This window comes from Trichosurus vulpecula, chromosome X (assembly GCF_011100635.1).
Source record: "Trichosurus vulpecula isolate mTriVul1 chromosome X, mTriVul1.pri, whole genome shotgun sequence".
In the NCBI taxonomy this organism is placed as follows: Eukaryota; Metazoa; Chordata; class Mammalia; order Diprotodontia; family Phalangeridae; genus Trichosurus; species Trichosurus vulpecula.
The window spans coordinates 27,804,459-27,816,476 of NC_050582.1; the positions used below are offsets into that span (position 1 = coordinate 27,804,459).

Consider the following 12,018-nt stretch of genomic DNA (forward strand, 5'->3'; position numbering starts at 1 on the left):
CAGACACACACACGCACACGCACACACAGCACCTCACCTGCCTGCTCTACTGCCCTCTCTCTGGCCTCAGCTACCTCCTTTCCTTGGCCCCCATCCTCCTCTCTCTTCTCTCCTGGAGGAGGGATTTACTCCCTCACCATTCCCCAGGCAGGGGGCAGCAGCTTGCCAGGCTCTCCCCCACTGCCAGCCCCTCTCAGAGCTCCCCCAGCTGCTGATCAGAGCCCCAGAGGCTTGTTTGAAAAATCAACCTTGCGGGGCAAGATCCCTTTTCTGCTTGCCTCCTATAATCCAGGGGAGGGCAGAGTGGACCCTGCAGACCAGGGCCCTTTCCTGGTAAAGGCCAGGATCTCTGAAAGCAGCCTAGAAAGGGAGAGGAATGACCCCCACCCATCCCCCAACCTCATTTACCTGGTCTCACATTGAGCTGAGACTTCCACAGGTACTTTTTTAAGCCTGCCCTAGCTGAAAACTTATTAGTGGGCCCATTTCACAGATGGAGAGTTTAGGCCCAGGGCAGAAAAGTCCTTTTTGGTAGAGAAAGAGATACTTCTTTCCTCTTGAGGTGGTGAGGGAGGTGTTTCTCCACTCTCTGCCAGTGGGTAGCTGGAAAAGCAAGTGGATTTCCCCTAAATAGCCATGAAGAAAAGGATTTGCCTGGGCACACAGGCCCTAAACAGCAGTGCTGAGATTTCAGCCCTCCTCCTCTGCCTTCTTATTCCCCTGCATCAGAATAGTTCGGGCTCTAAGGCTCCAAAGACCTGAACAATCCTGTTGGATTCTGAGGCCCCTTCCAGTAGCAGGGTGAGGTGGGGAGAGAGCCAGCCTCAAAGTCAGGGAGGCCTGACTGAGTCTAAGACTGGCCTCTGGCACATGGTGGCACCTCTCTAAGAACAGAAGGTAGTGATGTACTGGGCAAATGGAGCCCCCTGGACCGCTGAAAGCCCAAGTTTGGCCTCTGGTAGCATGAAAGAGATGGCCTAGATGAGGGACATCCACTTCTCCAGCTTGGCCTGCTTACAGCCTTCACAGATCTATTTCTAACTGACTTTGACACCATTGGACTAGATGGTCTCTGAGGGCCCTTTTAGATCTATGATCCCTTCTCCTGCCCCCCCATACCCATGATTCTATAATCATGTGGGGCCCAGGAGATGGCAGCTGGTGATTTCTGTTTACCAGTTAGGGGAGGCCCCAGCCCCCAGGGATCCAGATGGCCCTGCAACTTCCCCAGCTCCAGGAAGACCGTGAAGTATGGTGGAAAGAACACTGGATGGAAGACCTAGAAGATGGGTTGGAGCAAGGGCCCCCACTATTCGAGTAAACCTCTCTGAGCTTCGGTTCTCTCCTAGGGGCAATCAATCACTAGGCATGTATTTAGTGCCTACTATGGACCGGGCGCTGGACTTGGGGCAGGGGATAAGGTTTAAAGCCGGAGAGATCCTCGAGATCATCTAGCCCGATCTCTTCACTGTACAGATGACAAAACTGAGGCCAAGAAAGGAAGGGGCTCGGTCAGAATCTGACCTTCCCGAGGCACTAAGTGAGAGAGCTGGCTTGGGAACCTCGAGCTTCCTTTCCGCTTTAGCATTTCCTGAGAGGGCACTGGCAAGTCTCTTGACCTCAGCCTCGGTTTCCTGTTCTGTAAAAATGGAAATCCTAAACATCTCCAAGTACTCTTCTTGCAAGGTTTATGGTGAGGGTCAAATGAGAGAATGGATGCAAAGGGTTTTGCAATTCCAATGTCTTCCACTAGCTGCAAACAGAGGGGATGCTCGGCACAACACTAAGGACTTCAGACAGGGGTGCAGTGCCTGGTGGTCAGACTGAGGGAAGTGGACAAGGGGGCAAAGTGGAGAGGGTGGCTGCTTTCCACAATTTTGTTTCTTTCTTTTCTGTACCAAGAAAAACAGAGTGGGCCTCACAAGCTGAGCTGTTACCAAGCACTCAGGGCAGTGCCACCCCCCCGCCACAAGCAGTTTATGATGAAGAGATTATCTCTGCTCTGGGGAACAGAATAATTCTCTTGTGCCAACTGGGGAGCTTCCCAGGCTGGGGAGGCGGAAGGTGGGTGGGGCTGAGAGTAGTGCTGGGTTGGGTCCTGGGGAGGGGTGGAGGAAGAGGTTGGATGCCCAGTGGGCCTGGGTCTTGGGATCCATGGCTAGACCTCCAACTCTTGCCTTGGGCTGGAAGCAAGGCAGGGCCCGGGTCCGCAGCTGGGGGCTGATATGGAACCCAAGGTGGATGTGAGTGGGGGGGAGGTCAGATTTTAGGCATGAATGGTCCTGGCTCATTTTCTCTCTCCCTAGGCCCTCCTCTTCCAAAGCCTGGAGGAAGAGCCTTGCTCGAGCAACAATCTGATTTTACCCCTCTCCTTTCTGTCAGCTCTTCCTGGCCATGACCCAGCCTGCTTCCTGCCTCACCAAGGCACACTGGGCCTCCAGCTTTCTTAAAGGACCCCAGAATTCAGAGGACATGACCCGTGCCCCAAGATGCCCAATCACCTGGCATAGGGCAGCTCTTCCAAAAAAGCCATGCCAAGTGTTTCCTGGGCCAGCTGTGGGCCTCTCTTTGGTCTCCTTCCCCTTCTCAGATAGACTGGGGTTTATTTCTTCAGGGCCTTCTTCAGCCAGCTGGCTCCCTTTCCATATTGACAACCAAGATTTATAGGGTGCTTTAAGGTCTGTACCCTTATCTTAGTGAGATGCTCTAGCCTTTTGGGATGTGAAATTGCTGTTTGTTTCTGGTCTGGACCTTGGATTGCAGTGCTATAGGCAGGTGTGCATTGCATTGCTCTTAGTATGGAACATTTCTTCCACCAATGCAGATCAGCAATTCAGTGTGTAACTTTATAGTTTTAGATGGTTTCCTAGGGGGCGCTTAGGGATTAGGTGACTTGCCAAGGGTGACAGAGCTAGGATTCATTGAGGCAGCACTTAAAGCTAGGTCTTCCTGACTCCAGGGCTGGCCCTCCATCCAGCTTCTGTATTTATGCCATACTGACATTTTAATGTATCTGTGTGTATATGTAACACACACACACACACACACACACACACACACACACACACACACACACCATTCTCATAAAATTGTAGAGCACTGGAAGGCTGGAAGGCCCCTACAGAGTAGGTAACCCTAACAAGGTTTGCAAACTGCCCTGGGGAACTTCCTGCCTGGGACAGGGTATTGGCCTTTCTGCCCCCTCTAGTGGCCACTCCTGAGTTCCACAGCTCTTCCTGAGCCCGGGGCTCTGGCAGGGAATTGGGGCTAACCCTAATCCCAACTCTGTGAGCCATCATCATACAGGAGTGAGCCAGGAATAGGACTTCGAGCTGGTAGTACAGAGAACTACCTTGTGTGCTAGAGCACCACACCTGGAGTCAGGAGGGAATACCCTGAGTTCAAATCCCACTTGGGACACTTACCAGCTATGGCCATAGGCCAATCACTGAAAGGCAGATCTGGAAGGAACCCTTGGAGACAATATAGTCCAAATGATACCAGGACAAGAATCTTCTCTACAGTCAGCCCCAAGACACCTTGGAGAGAGCTTGAAGCTCTCTCTCTTTTGGGGATTGGGCTGGGGAATGGAGTGAGGGAATTTTTATTTTTTAACTAACAAGCATTTATTTTTTCCCCTCCCTCAAACTGAAAGAAAAAGGAAAAAAGAAAAGCAAAACCCTTGTAATATACATAATCAAGCAAAACAAATCTCCACACAGGTCACGTCCCAAAACATATGTCTCAATCAACACCCTAAGTCCCTCCATCTTTCCATCAGGAAATGGGCAGCATGCTTCATCATTGGTCCCCTGGACCCATGGTTGGTCACTGCATTGATCGGAGTCCTGAAGTTTTTCAAAGTTGTTAGTCTTTAAAATGTTGTTGATATTATAAAAATTCTTCCCCTGAATCTGTATCAGTTCATACTTCCCTGGTTTCTCTAAAACCAGCTGCTTCAATCATTTTTTACAGCATAACAGTAGCAATAATAACTAGTATTTATATGGTGCTTTAAGAGCTTGGCAAAGCTCTTCACAAATATCGCATTTTATCATCCTGAGAGGTAAGTGTTATTATGCCCAGTTTACAGATGAGGGGACTGAGGTAGATCAGTTACTTGCCTAGGGTCACAGAGCTACTAAATGTCTGAGGCTGGAGATGAACCCTGAGCTTCCTGGCTCCAGTTCTAGCTCTTTATTCACTGGGCCCCAGCTGCCTTAGAATATAATAGTATTCCATTCTATTCATTTGTCATCATTTGTTCACTTATTCCCCAAATGATGGACACCCCTTTAGTTTCCAGTTCTTTGCCACCACAAAAGGAGGTACTATAAGTATTTGTGAACATATAGGTTCTTTTCCTCTTTCTTTCATCTTTTTGGGGTACAGGGCTAGTAAATATATTTCTGGGTCAAATGTAACGCAGATTAGTGACTTTTTAGGCAGAAGGGCTGGACCAATTTATAGCCCCCAACAGGGCACTAATATGCATTTCCCCATAGCTCTTCCAACGTTTGTCATCTTACTTTTTTGTTCTTTGCCAATCTGATGGGTGTGAAGTAGAACTTCAGAGTGGTGTAAATTTGCATTTCTCTAATTAGTAGTGATTTGAAACATTTCTTCATAAGGCTGCTGATGGCTTGGATTTCACTGAAAACTACCTATCTATATAGCTTTCGTTTATTAGTTGGGAGATGACTTGTTTAATTTAATAAATGTTTTATTAATTTATTCATCATTCATTGTTCTTATAAATTTGAATCAGTTCCTTGTAGGTCTTAGAAGTGAGATCTCAACCAGAGGAACTTTCTACCAATATTTTTTTTTCAGTTCACCGTATCCCTCTAACTTTAGCAGTATTGGTTCCATTTGTTCAAAACCTTTTTAATTTTATGTAACCCAAACTGTTCACTCTATCTTCTGTGATCCCCTCCATCATTTGGTCATGAATCTTCTCTCTCCATAGATCTAAAAGGCACTTTCTTTCTTACTCTTTTATGTGACCTTTCATATCTAAACCATGTATGTATGCATTCCGAGTTTATGTTGGTATATACCATGTGAATTACTGGTCTATACCTAATTTCTACCTGACTGCTTTCCAGTTTTCCCGAGTTTCTGTGTACCTACTCTGTTTCACTGACCAATCTGCTTTTTAACAAGTATCCTTGAAGATTTATGGTGAGGGCAAACCCACCATCTCCTAAGGTAGCCCCAAGCTGGAAGGGACCCAAAGGGCCCACGTAATCCAAGCCTTCTTCATCCCAAGGGGAGATTAAATGACTCATCCAAATTTGAACCCAGGTGCTCTGATAGGAGGAAGGAGCACACAGAAGACAGAGAGATACTGAGAGCAAGTTCCAGGGGGGCAGAGAGGAGAGAGATGTGTAGAGAGAGAAATAGAGGTATAGAACAGAGAAAGAGGCAGCGCTCAGAGACAGCGAGCGAGTACGAGAAAGAGGCGAAGGGAAGGCGGAGGGAGGGGGGGCGGGGCGGGGCATAGAGGTGGAGGGACCACGAAAGCAAAGAAATCCAGGCAAGGATGGCAAGGGAGGGGCGAGAGCAAGGAAAGAGGACCACAGGATGGGCGGGATCAAGGAGAGAAGATGGCGGAAGGGGAGGGGCTAAGCGCCGAGATTGCGGGCGAGGCGGGGCTAAAAGCATAGGGTTACGGAAGAGGCTAAACGCGGAGGGGGTGCGTGTGGGGCGGTGGGGGGGTGGTTCGTGAGGTGCAGAGAGACGTGACTAAGAGCATAGGATTGCGGAAGAGGCTAAGCACAGAGGCGGAAGGGGCGGGAGCAAGGACCGTAAGGCTGCGGAAGGGGCGGGGCAAAGCGCGGAACTGAGGTTGCGGAAGAGGAAGAGCAAGTGAAAGGGAGGGGGTGAAGTGAAATGATACAGTGAACGCAAAGAGGAGGGGCTAGAAGTAATAGAAAATGGGGAAGGGTCTAGAAATGCGGGAGTAGAGCAGGGAAGGAAGAGGGAAAGAAGAGACAGAAGGGCGGGGCACGGAGCGCGCTCGGGAGGGGCTGGGAAGGGAGCGCCAGAGTAGGTGCACAGGGACAGTGAAGGTTTTTTTATACAGTGGCTAACATTCAGCTTAACTCACACAGGGTTAATTAATAGACTCAAAAGAGCTCCATACAGTCTTAATTCCTGGCAGTCAGCAGCCAGCAAATTATTAATAAAGGAAAACTTAGGCCTAACAATAAAAATGTATTATTATTTATATGGAGATATTTATATCATGCCTTCATAATTATTTTGCTCAGTAATCCGACCCAAGAAACTGCCATTCGGCCATTCGAAGCTTGCCCAGCACCTCCTGGCCCCCTGAGAGGGCACTCCCCGCTCTGGCTTTCCCCATTTTCTTCTCCATTTTCCTCAGGAGAAAACATCCAGTCCAAAGCAAGCCTATGGGCTTGCTTTGTTCCAGTCCCTGAAACAGCCAAACCAAGACCAAGCCTCAGAGCCAGTTCTTGCTTTGGACTGCCAGTAAAATTCTTGCCCAACAGTCAGGATGGCCCCCATAATGCACTCAGCAGGGGGCCAAGGTCTCTACCGAAGGCCTCCTCTACCAGGCCTCCATTGTCCAATGCCCAGTTATTTTCTGTCACAGAAGTGACTAGGTTATAGAATTGGGCAGACCAGGATCCAGAACAAACACAAGAAAAGTAATTCTAATAAAATGAAGGAGAAGAAGCTGTGCTGACGTTCTTGTAGCTGATTTACAATGCACTCCTCACATCTCATTTAATTTTCACAACTCTGAGGTAACTTAAGACCATGTCACTATGACCACTTTACAGGAAATTGAACAGTATAATAACTAAGTGAGCTAAAGAGGGAGGATTAAAACCCAGGGCTCTCTTCCTTTTTTAGCCATTGCCCTTTCTACTGTTTTACCAAAATAAAATTTAGGACCATAAATAGTTTTGCTGAGGGCCAAAGCACGAAAATAAAAACGAGAAGTGATCTAGAAATGGGCCCTGGTATTCAGGAAGCTTTTGAAAAGCATCCACATCTTCCAAGGCAGAGGACTAAACCCCCAATAAAAAAAAATTACCCAAGTAAGGGTCCACCAAGGTTGGCCCAAGGTACATGGAGAACATTAGGAGCTCCATCTTGCCAAATAGAGAGGTACTCTAAAGTATATTATCACTGACCTGAAGTAGAATCCAATTCAGAGAGAGCAGCAGATCGTCCCAGTCAACCCAACGAAGTGAGACTGGTTGATGCGCAAGCTGGGCAACACCAGTTATTGCCTGGCATGAGAAGGGGGTTGTTAGTAGATCCTCCCCCTCAGGCTCAATGTCTACCAATCATATTGTAGCCTGAGGCAGGGGTCCCAATCATCAATGGAGTCCCTTTTTTTCTTGATCATCCAATAAGAATTGGGGGTATAGGGAAACTTAGTGTCAAATCCATCAAGGCTGCCCAGGCTGACTAGTTCTTTCTGGATGAGTAGAAACTTGGTTTCAAATCAGTGGCCTTGTGTAGGTTGACCAATGGATGTTTCCGGACAAAAGGAACTGGGTCCTAGAGGTTATCTATTCTAACTCCCTCATTTTATAGATAGGGACACAGGAACAACACAGAAAGTAATAATGTTGGCCAAGGCCACTAAGAGATATTTTTTTTTTAAAATTTTATCTTTGAGGCAGAGCTGGGATTCTAACCCAGTTTCTGTCTGCCAAGGCCACTATGGCCCTGCATCATAAATTGGAACCTCAACAGTTCCTACTTAGAATTAGCTAGTCACTTTGAAAATCAATTTAGCAGGTGGAGTTGTAGAAAAATGGGTGATAGAAACCCTTTGGCATGTCTTAGACATTGTGTTCACTTGCCCAAAACTTTTTTTTAGTAGTACCCCCATAATTTCGTATTTCTGTAGTGTTTTAAAGTTTACCTTTTTTCTCACTAAAGTTCTCTGCCAGTACTTCACTATGGAGATAAGTTCTAGAAGGCAAGACTAAGCCTAAAAGGTCTCCAGCATGGCCCTAGTAATGGACTCTGGGCTTGATGTCTAGTGACATAGAAAATATCCAAAAAGAGACAATGGTTGACATTTTCAGAACACGTTACAGTTTCTAAAGCACTTTGCATCCATTGCCTCTCATTTGGTCCTTCTTCAGCAGCCCTGCACAGTAGGGATGCCACTATTATTTTCATCATTCCTGTTTTACAGATGAGAATGTTGAGGCACAGAATACTTAAGGGACATGTAAAATTATACTGCAGAATAGGAGCAGTGCCAAGATTCAAATTCAGGACTTTTGACTCAAGTCCAGTGTAAACCTGAGCTCTTCTCCACCTGACTTTTTTTTTAATCCATATCAAGTCCCTGTCTGCTAAGTCAGGGCCTTTCCCAGAGGATCTGGTATTTGTGTCAGTGGAGGTTAGATGTCAGATTTAGGTTATTTAAAATTTTCAAAGCATCTTCCTCACAACACCCCACCCTGTAAGGTAGGTTAGTATTATCATTAATTATTCTTATTAATATTATTCAGATAAGTAAATGAGACTGAGGTTAAAAACTTGCCCATGGTAACTAGTGGATGTCCAAGGCATTCTGGATCATATTGACTTAAGAATCTTGTATGAAAAAGAACCTAGCAAGTAACCAAAGACAGAAAGGTTAGGCTGGGACTTTCCAAGGGGTCTGTCCCTGTCAGCAGGGCAATGGTGACTGCATAAGGAAGAACCATAGACTTGAGTTTTCTCTGGTCTCCCACCCCTAACCACAATGGAATCTAAATTAATGTGACAGAGTGACAGAGAAGTAGACCTAAGCACTGAGACAGAGCCTGTCCTCATAGGGGTCAAGGGTTTCTTAACCCTGGCTGTGTCATGGACCTTCTTGACAGTCTGGTGAAGTTTTTGGACCCCTCCTCAGAATCACGTTTAAATGAAGAAAAAAATAAAATACATAGAACTACAAAGGAAATGAAAGGTTAGTAAAAATAAAGATTTTTTTTCATACAAGTTCATGGACACCCGGTTAATTAACTCTGCTATAGAAGGAACCTATATTCCTGAAGAGGTAATAACATAGTCTTTTAAGGGGCTGGGGCCGTTAGACTTTTTATTTTGTTTTCAGTTATCATAAGTATATTTCCTCTCCCTCCCACCATCCGCTCTACTGAAGAAAAAAAAAGAAACAAAATACTTGTAACAAATATGCACAGTTAAGCAAAACCAAATTCCCTATTTATCCATGTCTCACTTTTCATCTTGAGTCTATCACCCTTCCAGGCAGGAGGTGGGCAGCCTGCTTCATCACTGGTCTCTCTGGAATTGTGGTGTCACTGCAAACCATAATCAAAGTTCCCAAGTCTTTTCAAAGTTGCTGATATTGTATAACATTGTCTACACTGTTCTCCTAGCTCTGCTCCCTTTACTCTCTTATCAGTTCATACAGATGTCAGGTTTCTCTGAAACTATCCTTTTTGTCATTTATGACACTTACAACATTATGACAGTTATTCCATGCTATTCATTTATTCAGCCATTCCCCAATTGATGGGAACCCTCTGTTTCTAGCTCCTTGCCACTACAAAAAGAACTGCTATGTTTTTGTACATATGGGTCCTTTGGCTCTTTTAAACAAACAAACAAAAAACTTCCTTAGGATATAGGCCTCGTAGGGGCATCACTGGGTTAAAGGGTGTGCACATTTTAGTAATTTTTGTGGCATCGTTCCAAGTTGCTTTCTAGAACAGTTAGACCAATTTGCAACATCACCAGCAACAGCGCATTAATGTACCTGTTTTCCTTCAGCTTTTCCAAAATTTGTCATTTTCCTTTTTTTTGGTCATCTTTGCCAATCTTATGGGTGTGAAGTGGAACCCCAGAGTTGTTTTAATTTGCATTTCTCTAATTATTTGTGATTTGGAGTATTTTTTCACATGGCTATTTATAGCTCAGATTCCTTCTTTTAAAGTATATCTATTCAAATCCTTTGACCATTTGTCAATTGAGAACTGTTCTTATTCTTATAAATTTTTATTGGTTTCCCTATGTATCTTAGAAATGAGACCTTTATCAGAGAAAAATTTCCCCCAGTTACTTGTTCCCCTTCTAATGCATTGGTTTTGTTTGTATAAAACCCTTTTAATTTTACGTAATCAAAATGATCCATTTCTGTGATCCTTTCTATCCCTTGTTTGGTCAAGAACTCTTCCCCATTCATAGCTCTGAAAGGTAATTTTTTCCATATTTATGAAGTCACCTTTTGTGTCTATTCCTTTGAAGCTTATCTTAGTATATAGTATATACCAGGCTTAGCATAGTATATGAGTTACTGGTCTATACCTATCTTCTACCTGATTGCTCTCTAGTTTTCTCCAATTTTTCTCTAACAGTAAGTTTTTACCCCAGTAGCTGGAGTCTTTAGTTTACTAAACACCAGGCCCCTGTGTTTGTTCGCTTCTGTATGTTGTGTGCCTAATCTGTTCCACTGATCAACCTACTTTTGACTCAGTACCAAATTGTTTTGATGATTACTGCTTTGTAGTGCAGTTTGAGATCTGGTACTACTAGGAGGGGTCTCAAGTCTTGAGGTTGATCCAAACTTCCTGGGGTTACTGCTGATCAGAAAGACACGTTCTCAAAGAAGCTAAAACTAAAAGGTTGTAATGGAAATAAACCAACTTCTGGAAGGCATGCCAAGCACCACTCACTCTCTTAATTAGGTAACATTTAAGCTCTTAATTCTGTTAAGCATGTCATCAAGAATGCAGATCCTGAAAGAAATGGCTAATGTATAATATAATGAGAAGGCCTGTCATGGGATCCTAGACTTTGTTAAGACTTATAAGGGATCTCAGTAGCTATCGAGTTCAACTCACACTCCAAAAGAAATCCTACCACAACATATCTCAACAGTAGTCATCCAGCCCCTGCTTGAAGAATACCAATGGACAGCTCTAAGTGCCAGGGAGCCTTTCCTGACATTAAGCATTAATTAGCCTCTCTGTTACTCTACCCATTCTCCTAGTTTTGCCCTATTAAATTTCATCTTAGAATTTTTGGAGGCCTCCCAGCTTTGTGTCATCGGCAAATATGATAAGCATGGCCTTTATGTCTTTTGCCAGTCATAGATAAAAATGTTAAACAGTAAAAGTCCAAGTACAGATTCCTGGGGCCTCCCACTGAAGACCTTCTTCCAACTTGACATGAAATGATTAATATTAATATGTAACTATTCTTTGAACCTGAGTATTTGAGCTGTTCCATCATCTAGCCCACATCTCTCCATCTTGTCCAACACAGCATGAAATACCTCATCAAAGGAGTTGCAAAGACTAGGGCAATGATAGCTACCAATTCTTGAATACCATTTTACAGATGAGAAAACTGAGTCCCATAGAGGTAATGAGCCCAGTCAAACAGCTAGGGGGTGTCAAAGTTAGGATTTCAACTCAGGCTTCTAGCTCAGATAAACCACCCTGAATAAGACTTTGGGAGATGGTGGAGGTCAGAAGGGCCTGGTGTGCTGTGATCTGTGGAGTCAAGAAGAGTCAGACATGGCTGAACAACTGAACAACAACATAAGACTCCTTCTGTCTCAGTATCTTTCTCCTTAGCCTTCCCTACAGGTTTAGAGAAGGAAGAGCCCCACTCCAGTATCTTTGCCAAGAGAACCCCAAATGGGTCATGAAGAGTTGGACATGACTGAAATGAACGAGCAACAAAATAGCCTTTACAGGAGAACTTGCTCCCCCATCTATCCTTTTACTAAGAAATATGCTGCTTTATGTAGGGCTACCTACCTTCCCAGCTTTGTATTATTCCGCTCCAACATGCAAATGACTTCCTAGTCATCATGTGCAGGCTTCAGTTGCCTTGATACCTTTGTTGAGACAGTTCTGCCTGCTTGGAATGTCCCCAGCCCCACCTTAGTTTTGGTGACCCAGCTTCAATGCTATCTTGGCCCTGAAGTCTTCTCTGATCTTCCCAGATGTCCACTACTGGGATTGATGTACTACTACTACTACTACTGTCTCTATTCTT

At 44.9% G+C, this 12,018-nt stretch overlaps 1 protein-coding gene across 2 annotated transcripts in view; it reads right to left on the reverse strand.

Moving 5' to 3' along the window:
* The window catches only part of ZNF185 (zinc finger protein 185 with LIM domain), a 73,588-nt gene extending 66,329 nt beyond the window's left edge, over positions 1-7,259 (reverse strand). Inside the window, exon 1 of one of the 2 annotated variants that reach the window (XM_036739894.1) lies at positions 7,170-7,259. The gene's annotated coding sequence lies outside the window, so the exon portion shown is untranslated. The remainder of the gene's footprint in view (positions 1-7,169) is intronic. The other variant, XM_036739893.1, reaches the window with a different exon arrangement.
* Between the last annotated feature and the right edge of the window lie 4,759 nt (positions 7,260-12,018).